Here is a 14265-nt window from a genome sequence, read left to right as displayed (position 1 = left end):
CTGGGATGTGTAAAATATAATGTGTACAAGGCAGAAAAGTCAAGGGGAATCAAAAGAAAATTGGTCACGCATCCCATTAATACTAAAAATGAAACTTGGGAGACTTATTTGAGCTCCTAAATCCTTCCAGAACTGAAAAAAACATAAAATCAACACCTACTCTCTTTCAAGCTGTGTTTTACTTACTATGAATTATGCAAAAATTACAAGAATACAGTGAATCTAGGTGTTATCAAGCTCTTTTCAGTTATTTGCTCTCTACACAAACACACGTACTAGAGATATTACTCGTGTGTCCCCTACCACACTGCCAAAAGTAATTTACAACATACTTATTAAAAGATATATTGTAGCTTTATTTACATATCTGGAAATTTATGGAATACAAAATGATGAATGTGTCAAAATTCAGTCTCTGAAAATCATGCTGAGCCAAATCTCATCCACTGATATCCAAGAAAATCAACAAAAACAAATGGCTTTTAGTTATCAGAACTGTGCTACGTGTTAGCACAATGGTGCTGAAAGCCTTTCCCATGGTTTCTTCTTCTAAATAGTGTGTAAAGGCTGTGTCATCAAATAACAAGGCAGCCTATCTGACTAATATTACTATAAAATACTATAGTAATGTTAGCAAGCTTTACCACTTCTAATAGAATCAATTGAAAACTGAATGAACTAGAAGTAAAAAATCAGAGAGGAAAACAATTGAGCAATAAGTTGATATTGGACATGAAAGTGGGAATTGGAGGAAAAGCTGATAATACAAAGAAAAAAAAGAAATATTCTAAACTTTAAAGAATGGTATGAATTTTTGTTCATTGTGTAGTCAAGCAGTAAGTAGGTGATGCTTTTTTGTTACATTCCAGTTCAGTTCTCCCAAAACATCCGTAAAAATCTGTGGAAACTATTATGCAGCTCAAAAGCACAGTGTGGCTCTAAGTAGCTTCCATGAATACTCTGTATTTAAGTAAGATTTTTAAGAACTCTAAAGGTAGACAAACCTTGTAATACATAGTCAAATTAATGCGGCAATTCAATATACTGACGTGAGGTTTGCCTCTCATAACGTGCATTGTCTGTGGCTAAATGAAAGTATCTTAAACCAGAATTCAGGAATTAAAAGGGGGTAAAATTCCTTGGAGGAAATAGGGACAAAATACTACAAAAGGTTAAAAACATTTCTAGAATTACTGTACCAAGTCTAATATCACCATTAGATTCTCTTCAATTGCTTCAAATCAAAATTAAAAAGTTCTATTGAAGTGGCTTTTTTGATTGTTATTGTTTTGTTTATGTATTAAGTCCAGTTGCATTAAATTGTGTGGTCAGTACAGCTTTTGAGTGGGCTCTTATACATCCCAAACTGAGCTCCGTAACACCTATTATAGGCATCACCGTTTGTTAAATCGACAAATTTCTACAGCACTTTGTTATATTTCATATTTTTAATTCAAATCTCTGACAAAAAAGGAACTATGCTGGAATGTTTCATATGCTTTTACCTTTTAAAATATTTTTTTTCGCATTTTCCATATTGTCATAGTATTATCTCTTTCTCCCCTTAGTGCCTATCAAACTAAGAAATATATTTTATGAATATGTTGAACATTAATAAGGATATATTCATAAATATGTATATGCATACAAATATATATAAGTAGCTGAGAAGTAGCATTTTTATGTGTGTGCAGATCTGAATCAAAACAAGGTCAAAAAATGCTGCTTAGCTTTATGGTTCACTTTATATTTCAGTAGCATCTTTCCTATCTTTAAAGGAGTCTTGTACTGAGAAAGCAAAAATAGATTAAGAATTTCAAGGTTTTTCTGTTGATTCCTGTTGTCATATTTCTTTTTCCTGGTGAAATGAATAGTTACCCCCAGTAGAGTGTGGAGCAGAAACTTGAACATCATGTAACAGCCAAATCTATGAACTTCATTTCAAGATTGTTTTTTATTTATCATACAAGAATATAGGACAGGCACTGAAATTAAATATTTATGTCATGCTTACAATTTTATCCTGTTTTTGTTTTCTGAGGTTAGTAATAACCGAAGAGCTTTAGTGGAGGAAAGGTGTTTGACTGCAGTTTCATTATTACCCCTGAGCCTGCAAGTCATAGCATAGAGGTTAATTTCTGTATGTAGTGAAAATGCATGGCCATTAATGAGATGCAAATAATGCTGCAGTCCATCTCTGCTCACTTAAAGTTATCCAGTGCAGGACTTCAGACAACCTGAGATGGAGTCCCGGGGTACTGGTGAAGCAGTTATTCCCTGCGTTTGGGCTCATGGCATCATTCCTATTGCAGTTTTCTTCTACTGAAAAACCCATTTCATTGTATTTCTTCTATCCTCTTTACTGATCCAAGCACGTGCTCAGATGGGGAAAAAATATGTAATATATATATATACTGTAAAAGGCAATTCTGAAATTTGGTAAGGTTCTTATCTCATGAACTGTTGTTTTTTTTTGTTATTTCTTTTTGTGTGATTTTTTTTTCTTCTGCATGTATTATCATATTATACAAGAAGAAATTCCAAGTTCCACTGTAACGTACTTCTTATGGTTGATAGATGAGCAGTGTAATTTTATTTGTTCATCTTACTTGAAATCTGTCATAATCCTTTTGGAACATAATTCAACATTTATGTTCTTTAAGGTAAGAAATATTTTTAATAACATTATTTTATGGATTACTGGGATGTATAACACTGACATCACCATGAGGTTCCAGCTGAGGTTGGCTTCCAGTAAAACAGCATGCCCAGTTGCAGTATTTATTCAGAATGGACATGAACTTGCACCTCTCTCTTCCCCCGTGAGGGGGGTGGGATGCTTGTTAAAGTAATCAGGTGGAAAGAGACAGCAGACTGAATGATTTTGAATGGTAGAAGGAAGCTATAAAAGTCCAGCAGATAAGGAGGAGAAGACAGATCTCTCAGGCCAAGCAGAGAACATAGGACAGAAAAATTGAAAGTGGCATTTGGCGATGAATGAAGTCTGTGGGTCCAATTAATTGAGACAGTGAACCAGAAGAAATTTCATTTACCTGAACCTAAAAAAATAAGACGTCACATTGAGAGTTTCTGCTCTTCTCCTTATTTATATTTTATCATCATATTTATGGAAATGTTTCAAAAAATAAATGCTGAAATCCCTAAATAATAATTTCATTATGCTTTTCTTCTTCAAACCATGATGCGATGATTTTTGACCTGCTCTGAATGCTGGATGCTCACAAGTCCATGGGGCTGGATGGATTGCACCCTAGAGCGCTGAGGGAGTTGGCGGATGTTGTTGCCAAGCCACTCTCCCTCATCCTTTGGCAGTCCTGGCTAACCGAGGATGTCCTGGTGAATTGGAGACTGCCACATGTAACGCCCATCTTTAAAAAGGGCCAGAAAGATGATCCTGGTAGCTGCAGGCCTATCAGTCTCACCTCGGTGCTGGGGAAGGTTATGGAACAGATGATCTCGGGAACCACTGTTGACCAGTTAAAGGTCAACCAGAGGATCAGGCCCAGTCAGCATGGGTTTACAAATGGTAGGTCCTGTCCAACAAACCTGATTTCATTCTATGACAAGGTGACCTGCTTAATGGATGAAAGTAACACTGTTGGTGTGGCCTACCTGGACTTCAGCAAAGCCTTTGACACTGTCCCCCATAGCATTCTTGTGGAGAAGCTGGCTGCCCCACAGTTTGGATGGGCATACATTCTGCTGGGTGAAGCACTGGCTGGCTGGCTGGGTCCAAGGTGTTGTGGTCGATGGAGTTAAACCCAGTTGGATCAGTACTGGGGCCACTTCTATTTAACATCTTTATTAACGATCTTGATGAGGGGATTGAGTGCACCCTCAGTAAGTTTGCAGATGACACCAAGTTGGGAGGGAGCATTGATCTGCCTGAGGGGAGAAAGGCACTACAGAGGGACTTGGATAGACTGGATCAGTGGGTCAAGGTAAACTGTATGAGTTTCAATAGGGCCAAGTATCAGGTCCTGCATTTAGGTCACAACAACCCCAGGCAACCCTACAGGCTTGGGGAGAAGTGGCTGAAAATCTGCTTGATGGAAAGGGACCTTGGTGTACTGATGGACAGTTGGCTGAGTATGAGCCAGCAGTGTGCCCAGGTGGCCAAGAAGGCCAATGGCATCCTGGCTTGTATCAGGAATGGTGTGGTGAGCAGGACTAGGGAAGTCATCCTGCCCCTGTACTCGGCACCGGTGAGGCCTCACCTCAAGTACTGTGTTCAGTTTTTGGCACCTCAGTATAGAAAGGACATTGTGTTGCTGGAGCAGGTCCAAAGAGGGGCAACAAGGTTTGTGAAGGGCTTGAAGAATATGCCCTATGAGGAGAGACTGAAGGAACTGGGGCTGTTTAGTCTGGGGAAAAGGAAGCCGAGGGGAGACCTTATTGCTCTCTTCCAATATCTGAAAGGTGCTTACAGCGAGAGCGGGGTTGTTCTCTTCTCACTGGTGACAGGTGACAGGACGAGGGGAAATGGCCTCAAGTTGTTCCACGGTAAGTTTAGGTTGGATATTAGGAAACACTTCTTTACTGAAAGGGTGGTTAAGCATTGGAATAGGCTCCCCAGGGAGGTGGTTGAGTCACCATCCCTGGATGCGTTTAAAAGCCATTTGGATGTGGTGCTCAGGGACATGATTTAGTGGAGGGTTGTTAGAGTTAGGGTAGTATGGTTAGGTCATGGTTGGATTCGATGATCTTTAAGGTCTTTTCCAACCTGAGCAATTTTATGATCCTATGATTCAAATATCAATAAGTTCTCAAGAATTATAGTATGTTCCAAAAATGAGAGATGACACAAAGCAAGTTCTAAGACCAAAGAAACCAGTATTTCTCCCAGCTTGTTTGGTGTAATCAAGGGTTTGGAGGCCCAGCATTTTACATATGACCTTCTCAAATATTAACTTAGACCAGGCACACAGTCTGCTAGAGGGAGACTTCCTTTTAGACCTCAACCACACATCAAAAGACAGAACAGAGAATGTAATGTTGACAACACATCACATACTCACAGAAATACTGGTTATGTTTGAGCAGTATTTTCTCCTTTCTCACACAACCAAGTTTTTGAAACTGTTTAATCTGCTCTTCAGTGAGTTTGATTTCCTGATGTTTATCATCATGAACAAAAGCTAAAGCTTTACAAGCACAAAGGTACTATGAAAAATTAAAAATATCTATCCTGGCATTTTCCTATTGTAAAATATTATCTGTGCACTGGAATTGTGCATGTTCAGTTCTGCATTGTTTTTTTAAGCATCCCACTTACTTCCAAATACATACATAAAGATTAATCCGCAACATTTTGTCAAATGAAATTGTCCACCAACAAAAGCAATAACAGGATCTTCAACACAGCATAAACAAACATGCAGAAGCACACATTTCATCTAAAATGCCATTACCAAATATCATCGCCCACTTAAGCTCAAGAAGAGGAATTCCTTTCCTCACTTCCTCCTGACTCTGCTTGAAAAGCCCTTCCCTGCCATCACGGAAACCAGCTCAATCTCAGCAGGCATAAAGGGAGGAAAACACAGAGTGTGAGATGGCACTTTATTCTGTGTATTAAAAAAGGAGCTATTTCAAAATCTCTACTGTGTCAAATGCTTCCCAAATATGAATGCCTAAATTTTCCTTGAGAAACCACAGGATTTATTTACTCGAGTTACTTTGACAGGTCTCTCTGAATGTTCTGCAGGTACCCATCAGATCAACTTTCTGTTGACTTAGGAGCAAGGACCATTTGTCCAGTCATTGCCCTGTACCCTGCTAAGCTGGTGGAAAGATGAGCAAAGTTTGAACTGCTTCTTTTAAGGACTCTTGTTTCAATAGGTTGTAAAGTGCACACAGTAAGGTCTACTGGGGAGTCCATTGGCGTGGGAGGAGGGTTGGGGGCCAGGAAAGAGAGAAGGAAGTGATGTCACGCTCTCCTGCCCTGACCTGAAAGGCTGTGAGATGTGCAGGAAGTTTGGCTTTGGCAAACTGCTGACTGCTTCGCTTTAACAAACAAATGAATAAATGAGGCAACGTCTGCTTTCTTACAAGTTTTGTTATGAAAGGTTCGCACATTTTTGTGTGAAATAAAAGTATGATGCTAATCAACACCTCTTAATCATTAGCATACAAGGTCTATAAATAGCTGCTTTTCCTTTGTGTAACTGGATTGTAACGATTCTTTCCCATTCAAAACGAAAATACATCACTAATACATTTTCTTTTTTAAAAAATGTTGTTGAGTTCAATATTAACCAGTTAATCAGTACAAATAGATAGCAAAATAGGGAAGGAACAACAGGACGAAGCAAATTAAACATGACTTAATAAGTTGGCAAGGGATGTGTATTATTTCTCACTTCCAAAACCTCATCATTTTTTAAATTTTGCATCCAATGTAAGTGTGTCAGTATTTTTCCATACACAAGAAGGCTAGTAATTAGACAGCTAGGGAGACCATGCTTGGACTCCCTCAGCTTGGTCTGAATCAGTATCATGTCATTACGAATGTTGAGGATATATTTGTGTCCTTTATTTTTTCTATCTTCTTTTGTTGAATTTGTAGTTGTTTTCTTTGTACTACACACCTTTCTGGTGGAGGGAATTACACTTTTTCATTGTTTTCCATAAGTACCTGATGACTACCATGTTTATAACTTTTCACTTGCTTAAAATTAATTTATTTCATTAAATTTTGCTGGGAAAAAAAATTACTATAAAACTTGAAGAATCAAAAATAAGGCAATTTGAAACCGATTAGCAGAGTTTCTTCATTAAATGTGCAAGAATAGTAGAGGGACATCTACTAGACAGATATTTTTGAGTCCATTGTAATCGCTTCCACCAACACACGACCAATCAAATGTTGGGGCACAATTAGCTCCCTGCTAATGCTTAAAATACTTACGACTTGCATACCTGAGCAGATGGCCATACACTGAGACCTGTGCGCTTGTACTGGTGTTCTCATTGGTGCTCATATTCACTCTACTCTATTCTTTGATAATGCAAGACATATGGCCCCTTTTATAAGATGAGAGCAATACATCTGAAAATAATACAGTGTATCTGTTTGAGTTCTAGGAGTGGAGGATTATTTGGTTTGGATTTTTATTGCTATTGTTTGAATGAGTTACCTATCTCCAGAAACAAGCACTACTTTTTGAAAGTGTGAATGGGCTCTCATACAATCTTGTGGCTTTAATATGTGTATGTAGAACACAGAATCATGCCAATGGAAGAAATCAGCATCAGTGGAGGTATAGCTCTGCTCACTAATGAGTTCTCGAAAACTTACTAGGCAACTGAACTACTCTGTATCTTTACACTTGTTAACTCATCTCGTGTTAGCCCATCTTGAAGAAACTTGTTTAGAATCAACAAAATTGTCCAGAAACATGGGGAAAATGGGAAAAATGAGTGTTAAACACCTTTGAATGCATTTCAAGGGGAACGACATAGAATTTATGCACTGAAAACAAGTATATCAGCTAGTCAAGCAGAAAGAGAATGATCACGTAGTCATCAATTTCATTTTTCTTTAATAGATTGTAGACTGATCATTTACTCAGACCAGCTAATGCAAAAATTACTTTCACGTATCCTAACAGCTTCTTGGCTCTCCTATGCTACTTTTAGTGTTGAATAACAGAGATAAATTCAGACTACTAAACTATTTCTCAGTAGAGAGTGAAAAAATTGATCATGACTGATAAATACTAATGTGCTTTTAAAACAGAGAACATACAGATCTCTTATTCTTCTCTATTAATAACTTTAAAATGATCTTTTGTCCCATTAGAGTGAGAAGCCAAGAGAAGAAGCTATATATATGAGGAAGGGAGAGTTTGTCAGTTGGGATAATGCTGCTTGCACTTTTCATTTACTTTTCATTTCTGTGCCTGGAAAGGTCGTGGAGCAGATCCCCCCTAGAAATCTATGCTAAGGTACATAGGAGATAAAAAAGGTGATTCAAGACAGCCAGCACAGCTTCACCAAGGGTAGATCTTGCCTGACCAATCTAGTGGCCTTCTATTATGGAATGATGGCATGGGTGGATGGGAGAAAGGCAACAGATGTCATCTACCTGGACTTCTGTGAAGCCTTTGACATGGCCCATCACCACATCCTTCTCTCTAAATTGGAGTGGTATGGATTTGAAGGATGTATTAGAAATTGATTGGCTGGTCACAGCCAAAGGGTTGCAATCAGTGGTTCTTTGTCAGGGCGGAGACCAGTCACGAGTGGTGTCCCCCAAGGCTCGGTCTTGGGACCAGTGGTCTTCAACATATTTATCAATGACATAGACAATGGAATTCAGTGCACCTTTAGCAAATTTGCAGGTGACACCAAGCTGAGCAATGCAGTCCAGATACACTGGAGGGAAAGGAAGCCATCCAGAGGGTCCTGGACAGGCTGGAGAAGTGGGCCCATGAAAAAACCTAATGAGGTTCAACAAGGCTAAGTACAAGGTGTTGCAATTGCACCAGGACAATCCCAGGCATTTATACAAACTGGATGAAGAACCCCTTGAGAGCAGCCCTGCAGAAAAGGATTTGGGGGTCCTGGTGGACAAGAAGCTGGACATGAGCCAGCAGTGTGTGCTTGCAGCCCAGGAGGCCAACTGTGTTCTGGGCTGCATTAAAAAAGGGGTGGCCAGCAGGGAGAGGGAGGTGATTGCCCACCTCTATTTGGCTCTTGTGAGGCCCCATCTGCAGTACTGCGTCCAGGCCTGGGGCCCTGAGTACAGGAAGGATGTGGAGCTCTTGGAGCAGGTCCAGAGGAGGGCACTGAGATGATCAGAGGGCTGGAGCACCTCTGCTATGAGGAAAGATTGAGGGAACTGGACTTGTTTAGCTTGAGGAAGAGAAGGCTCCAAGGAGACCTTGTTGTGGCCTTCCAGTACTTGAAAGGAGCATATAAGCAGGAGGGGGAACAGCTGTTTACAAGAGTGGATAGTTACTGGATAAGGGGGAATGGTTTTAAACTGAGACAGGGGAGATTTAGGTTAGATATTAGGAGGAAGTTTTTCACTCAGAAGGTGGTGACATACTGAAACTAAGGAGTAGATGCCCCATCTGTGGAGGCATTCAAGGCCAGGTTGGATGTGGTTCTTGGCAGCCTGGTCTAGTGGCTGGCGACCCTGCCCATGGCAGGGGAGTTGAAAATAAATTATCTTTGAGGTCCTTTTCAACCAAAGCCATCTTATGATTCTATGATTCGTTCCTTTTGTCTATGATTCCTTTTGTCTTGCTCTCCTTGAGCAATCCCAGTGCGATGACTGCCAGGAGAACTCACTGATGATAAATCAGCTGAAGATATTGCTTAAATATACCAAGAACTGATCTCGAATGGCCTCCTTACTGTCATAACTACATTGCCATTTAGCTAGCGCTTCCCTACTCCACACTACAATAACAAAGATGACTGTGCAATGGATTTAATGTACACATGAAGACGCGTGGCTTCATAAGTTTTGGCTGACGGAGTGATAATTTCCACAGCTAGAGAATAAAGAATGGTGGAGAAGGATCTGATTGGCCTGAAAGAGACTGACACAGCCTTTATTTTTGAGGACAGAATCCTCTGAACTGTATTTCTAACAGAATATTCCACATATCTGAAGATCAGTCTACTTCTATTTAGTTACAATGTTATTTACTTACTTAATTAAGAACTAGGAATGTCAGTTTTCAGTAGTACTATGAATCTCCAACTGTATGGCAACTTCAGAATCACGGCCTGAACCTCTGATTGATCACCTGAGGCAAGCAATGAGTCAGTCATGGGAGCACAGGTGAAGGCAATTCACCTGTGCTGCTGGAAGGGGTGGAGCCTGGCTCCACCTCTCCTAAACCCATTTAAGAGCTAGCTACCAGGGATAGGGTTTCTTCTGGAGATTCTTCTTCTGGAGTTTTGCAGTGAGCCCAGGAAGTGGGTAAGCTTTCTATCTATTCCCTTTTTGCTCTTATAGTTTGTTTTGCTGAACTCTCTTGTTTATTTTTTATTTATAACGTCTTTAAATTCATTGACTGTATACCAAGTCAGTGTTTGGGAAGAAACATATTAATTTTCTCTTCTCCTGAACTAGAAAAATGGGTAACTGGCACAAGTACATTGTTTCAAGAATGTGAAAGCAAACTCAACATATAGCTCCAATTAGAGATCAGATTAGGAGAGATTTCAGTGCAAATGCGATATATTTGAAACTCTTTCAGTTTAAAATTCTTTGATCCTCAAATACCATTGATTTTCTCCATTTCTGTGCCATGGTCATTTTTCTGCTTTCATGATTTTATGGTATTTAAATTTTCCCAAGAGAAGATTACAATTTCATTTCTCCAGTCTGCACAAACACAATATAAAACAGCCAGTCTCCTGAAGACTGTGGAGGCTTATGGCTGAGTTAGTCTAGCAAGAATGAGTACATGAAACATTTCCAAAGAAATGATCTAGTTGAGGCCTTCAAAACAATGAGATGCATAGCCAACATTATCATCCCAAATTCTGAACTCAGACTGGAGAGCTACAGTTGCTACTCTGTATTTGCTTGATCTTTTTATACACAACATGACTTACAGCAACAAAATGCAAATGTGTCAAAAGCATTTCTACTCAGTTGTGTTTTCCCATAAATCAGGAACCATAAGCTATTGCTATGTATTCAGTAGCATCAGTATTAATTGGTCCCATTTCATATTCTTTTTGTCTGACCAATGCAGCTTGACAGTCTTTAATGGAATTTTCAGATGCACATCATGGATTCTGAAGTGATCACTTTTTCTTCCCAAACATATGAGTTCTCTCATATTCAGTACCACTTCCACACTCTTCTGGTACCTAATTTCCAAGCACAAAATGAAATGCTAATTCATTTTAATGTTTTTTTTTTCCATGCTAGTAATTGCAGAAACATCCAAATATATGAGTTAATCTAGCTAATATTTTTCTCTAAATGCAAAACTAAGAGGGCTGCTCCAAAAGTAATGCCTCCTAGTTTGTGATGTTGGCCTGCGATGTCAAAAGTGGATGTTGGTGGCATGGCAGTAGAGGCTGAGCCCTCCCACCGATGTTCCGTTACATTTGATGCTGTGTGACTGGTGGCAGCAGAGGGGTAGTCTGACAAAATAGTATCTGACGTGGGAGTGCATATGAAGCAATGCTGAGTCGTTGAATTCCTCCATGTGGAAAAAAGTGGCACCCACTGACATTCACTGATGCTTACTGAATGTTTGTGGAAGCCAATCAGTGAGTGTGACCACAGTGAGGTGGTAGATGGTGCATTTCAGCAATGGTGACAGTGGTTTACCTTCACTGGTGCAGATTTTTTCAAGCATAGCATGCAGGCTCTTGTTCAGTGATGACAAAAATGCAAAGCTAAAAAAAATTAAAATAGAAATACCATTGAAAAATAGCTTTTTGTAGATGAAGATTTTCTCTATCAAATAATGTTACTGTGCTCTTTGTATCTATTGTAGTTTCCATGGAAGTAAATGGGAGGAATTACTTTCAGAGCAAGCCTATGTATTTCATTCATTCTTTTAGAAAACATTCTATGAAGTAATCATTTTGTATGTAATGATCTATGTAAAATTTTACAAATTTAAAAACAAATTAAATATATTCTCTTGAGTCATCTGAGTCATACTGAATCCCTGTAGTTTGTGCATATTACAAATAGATGAGACTAATTATCAGGGATCCAGCAAGGACAAAGAATGTAGCTTGTCTAGTGAAAAAACAATGTTGAAGCAATTTACTGAATACCCCATGTCCTTTGAGTTGGCACTATATTCCTAGGATCACATATCTCTATCCTTGATGGATTTCCTTTCTTGAGTGGAGACTGTTATTGTTTCAAAGGCATGTTTAAAAATACAGACTAAAAGCCTGCGATGAGTATCAACTGGAGTACTAAATAGTGTAAAATTAATTTGGACTAATCAATCTTGAGAAAATCAATTCAAATCTCAATTGCCTTAGTGCATGAAACCAACTGTACTTCCACTGAGTAAAATGTACTTTCAAGCTTCACAAAGATGCAGTGGAGCAGCCATTTATTTATTTTCAGACTTAGTTCTACTATATATATGTTAAAATACATATATATATATATATATATATACTTATATACTTATAAATGTAGAAATGTGTCTAATGTCTGTATGTTAGTCGTCTGCTACAATTTTTTGAAATAAAGGCATCACATTAGTTTTTTTGAAAGAACTGATTTAAACAAACATCACCACATAAGCCTGCCGGCTTAACTCTCCCTATACCTATGTAACATTTTCCATCTAATATTTTGCCCATTGTAAAGCCAAATTTCACTCTTAAATTGGCTTGATATATATGATCACATAGGTTCTAAAAAAAGACTTCTAAAAGATACTGTTAAAATATTTATTTATCTTTTGTAATTAGGAAAACCCATATCTATTGTCTCTATTTTAAACCACTTCAATCCATTTTACCATTATTTATACTCTATATGTTATTTACCATACATGGAGCAAAAGAATTAACCTAAATACTGGTGCCATTTCTTAGCTTTGTACTCTGCAGTTGTAACTGGTACCAGATTGCATATCTTCTAGCAGGTATTGTCTTTTAAAACTGTTACACATATTACATAAAAATACTCTATCAGGCTTCACTCTCTCTTAGTTCTTTTCCCTAGTCTGTGGATCTTGTTTCTCTAACCCTTCTATCTAACTAAGATCATTGTATTGCTGTGGCACCCTGCTTGCCCTTAGCTGCACCTTCTCCATTTCTGTAATATCCTGTTTTATAATAGAGTGACCTGCACTGTGCAGTTTTCTTAATATGGACTCATTAGTCCCTTGGACTGTGCTAGGATAATTTCCTCAAACTTCTATTGAATAATCATATCTGTACTTTTCCAACGCATTGTTGGCTTTTACCTCTTTTTTTTTGTCTGATAAACACTACACAAATTAGCTCAGAATTTTTTCTTCCCTCTGCAGGGTAAAAGCCCTTCTTCTCTCAAGTATCAATCTCAATATCAGTCAAACCAGAGCACCAAAGTCATGTGGAAAATACCAGAATGATCTTGGTGGTCACCTTTTTCCCACTAGAAGCCAAACATCCAGTCCTCACATCTTCTGTCCAGTTTATTCCTCCCCTCTAACTTAAACTCATTCTTAGGTTATGACTAAGCAACCTATGATAAGTATTGGAAGCTAAAGATTCCTGTGCTTAGAAGATACACAAATGCAAACACAGTGAAGGTGAAAAAGGATGGAGAGATCTGGGGTATGTAGGGTAGTGGCAGGATATGGATGACATTTCATAAGGAAGAGCAGGGGGCAGCCAATGGGGAGAAGGGGTTGATTTCTCTTTTGAGACGCAAACCATAATTTCTCAACTGTTGGGAAATATTATACTGTTTCCTTAATCAATATGTAAAAATAGTTGAATGTTTGAAGTTCAGGTTAGTAGTTCTTGGGGGAAAAACTCACCTGCAGCATCAGGCAGAGAACACTGTTTCTAAACCTTAGTTCATTTCTAAACCTTAGTTTTTTAGTATCTTAGTTTGATGGAACTGCTTTACTCGGCTGGATATGTAACTTCTACAGCTGCTAATGGTAAATATTCAGGGAACTATTTCTTTTAACTGGCATAACAGTAATGCAGGTTACGTACACGAGCATAATTCCCACACCCTCAGTTCACTTCACTAATATCCATCCCCTTGGATGCCTTTTTCAGCATGTGCTTCTCTACAGAAAGGGGTTTCTCAAGAAAATGTGCTCACGTTCCTTAGCACTCTCTGTAGGAAATTCTGTCTTCAAAAATGTTTTGGAGGTTTCTGATTAAGACCTTTGAGTTAATGATCCTTCTCCTGATCGTTCATCAAGCCCAGAAAAAAATGTCTGGGGAGGAAAGATCTGTGCCTGCCTAAATGTGTGGCTGTTCCATACAAAGACACTGAATAGGAAGGGCCTTACAATGTCAGGCCGAGTCAACAATTTAGTAGAAAAATGGGGAAGGGAATACAGTTTTACTACACATAAACCAACTTTTAATCTCATATAAGAACTCGCGCTCTTTGTATGTCCGTATCTGCTAACATTATGATTCTGCTTCAGCCATCCCAAGAGCAAAGAGACCAAATAGCACAAGTGTCACACATTAAATCTTCAGAAAGCCTGAGAGCTGGCCTTATTTCTTCTTCAGAAACTCTGCTGTGCTCTGAGAGGTTCACCTGGAGTCATATTT

Source organism: Centrocercus urophasianus, unplaced genomic scaffold (genome assembly GCF_019232065.1).
Source record: "Centrocercus urophasianus isolate 14NV4802_14NV808 unplaced genomic scaffold, USGS_Curo_1.0 seq_15, whole genome shotgun sequence".
NCBI lineage: Eukaryota > Metazoa > Chordata > Aves > Galliformes > Phasianidae > Centrocercus > Centrocercus urophasianus.
Note: the sequence above shows the minus strand (reverse complement) of the source record.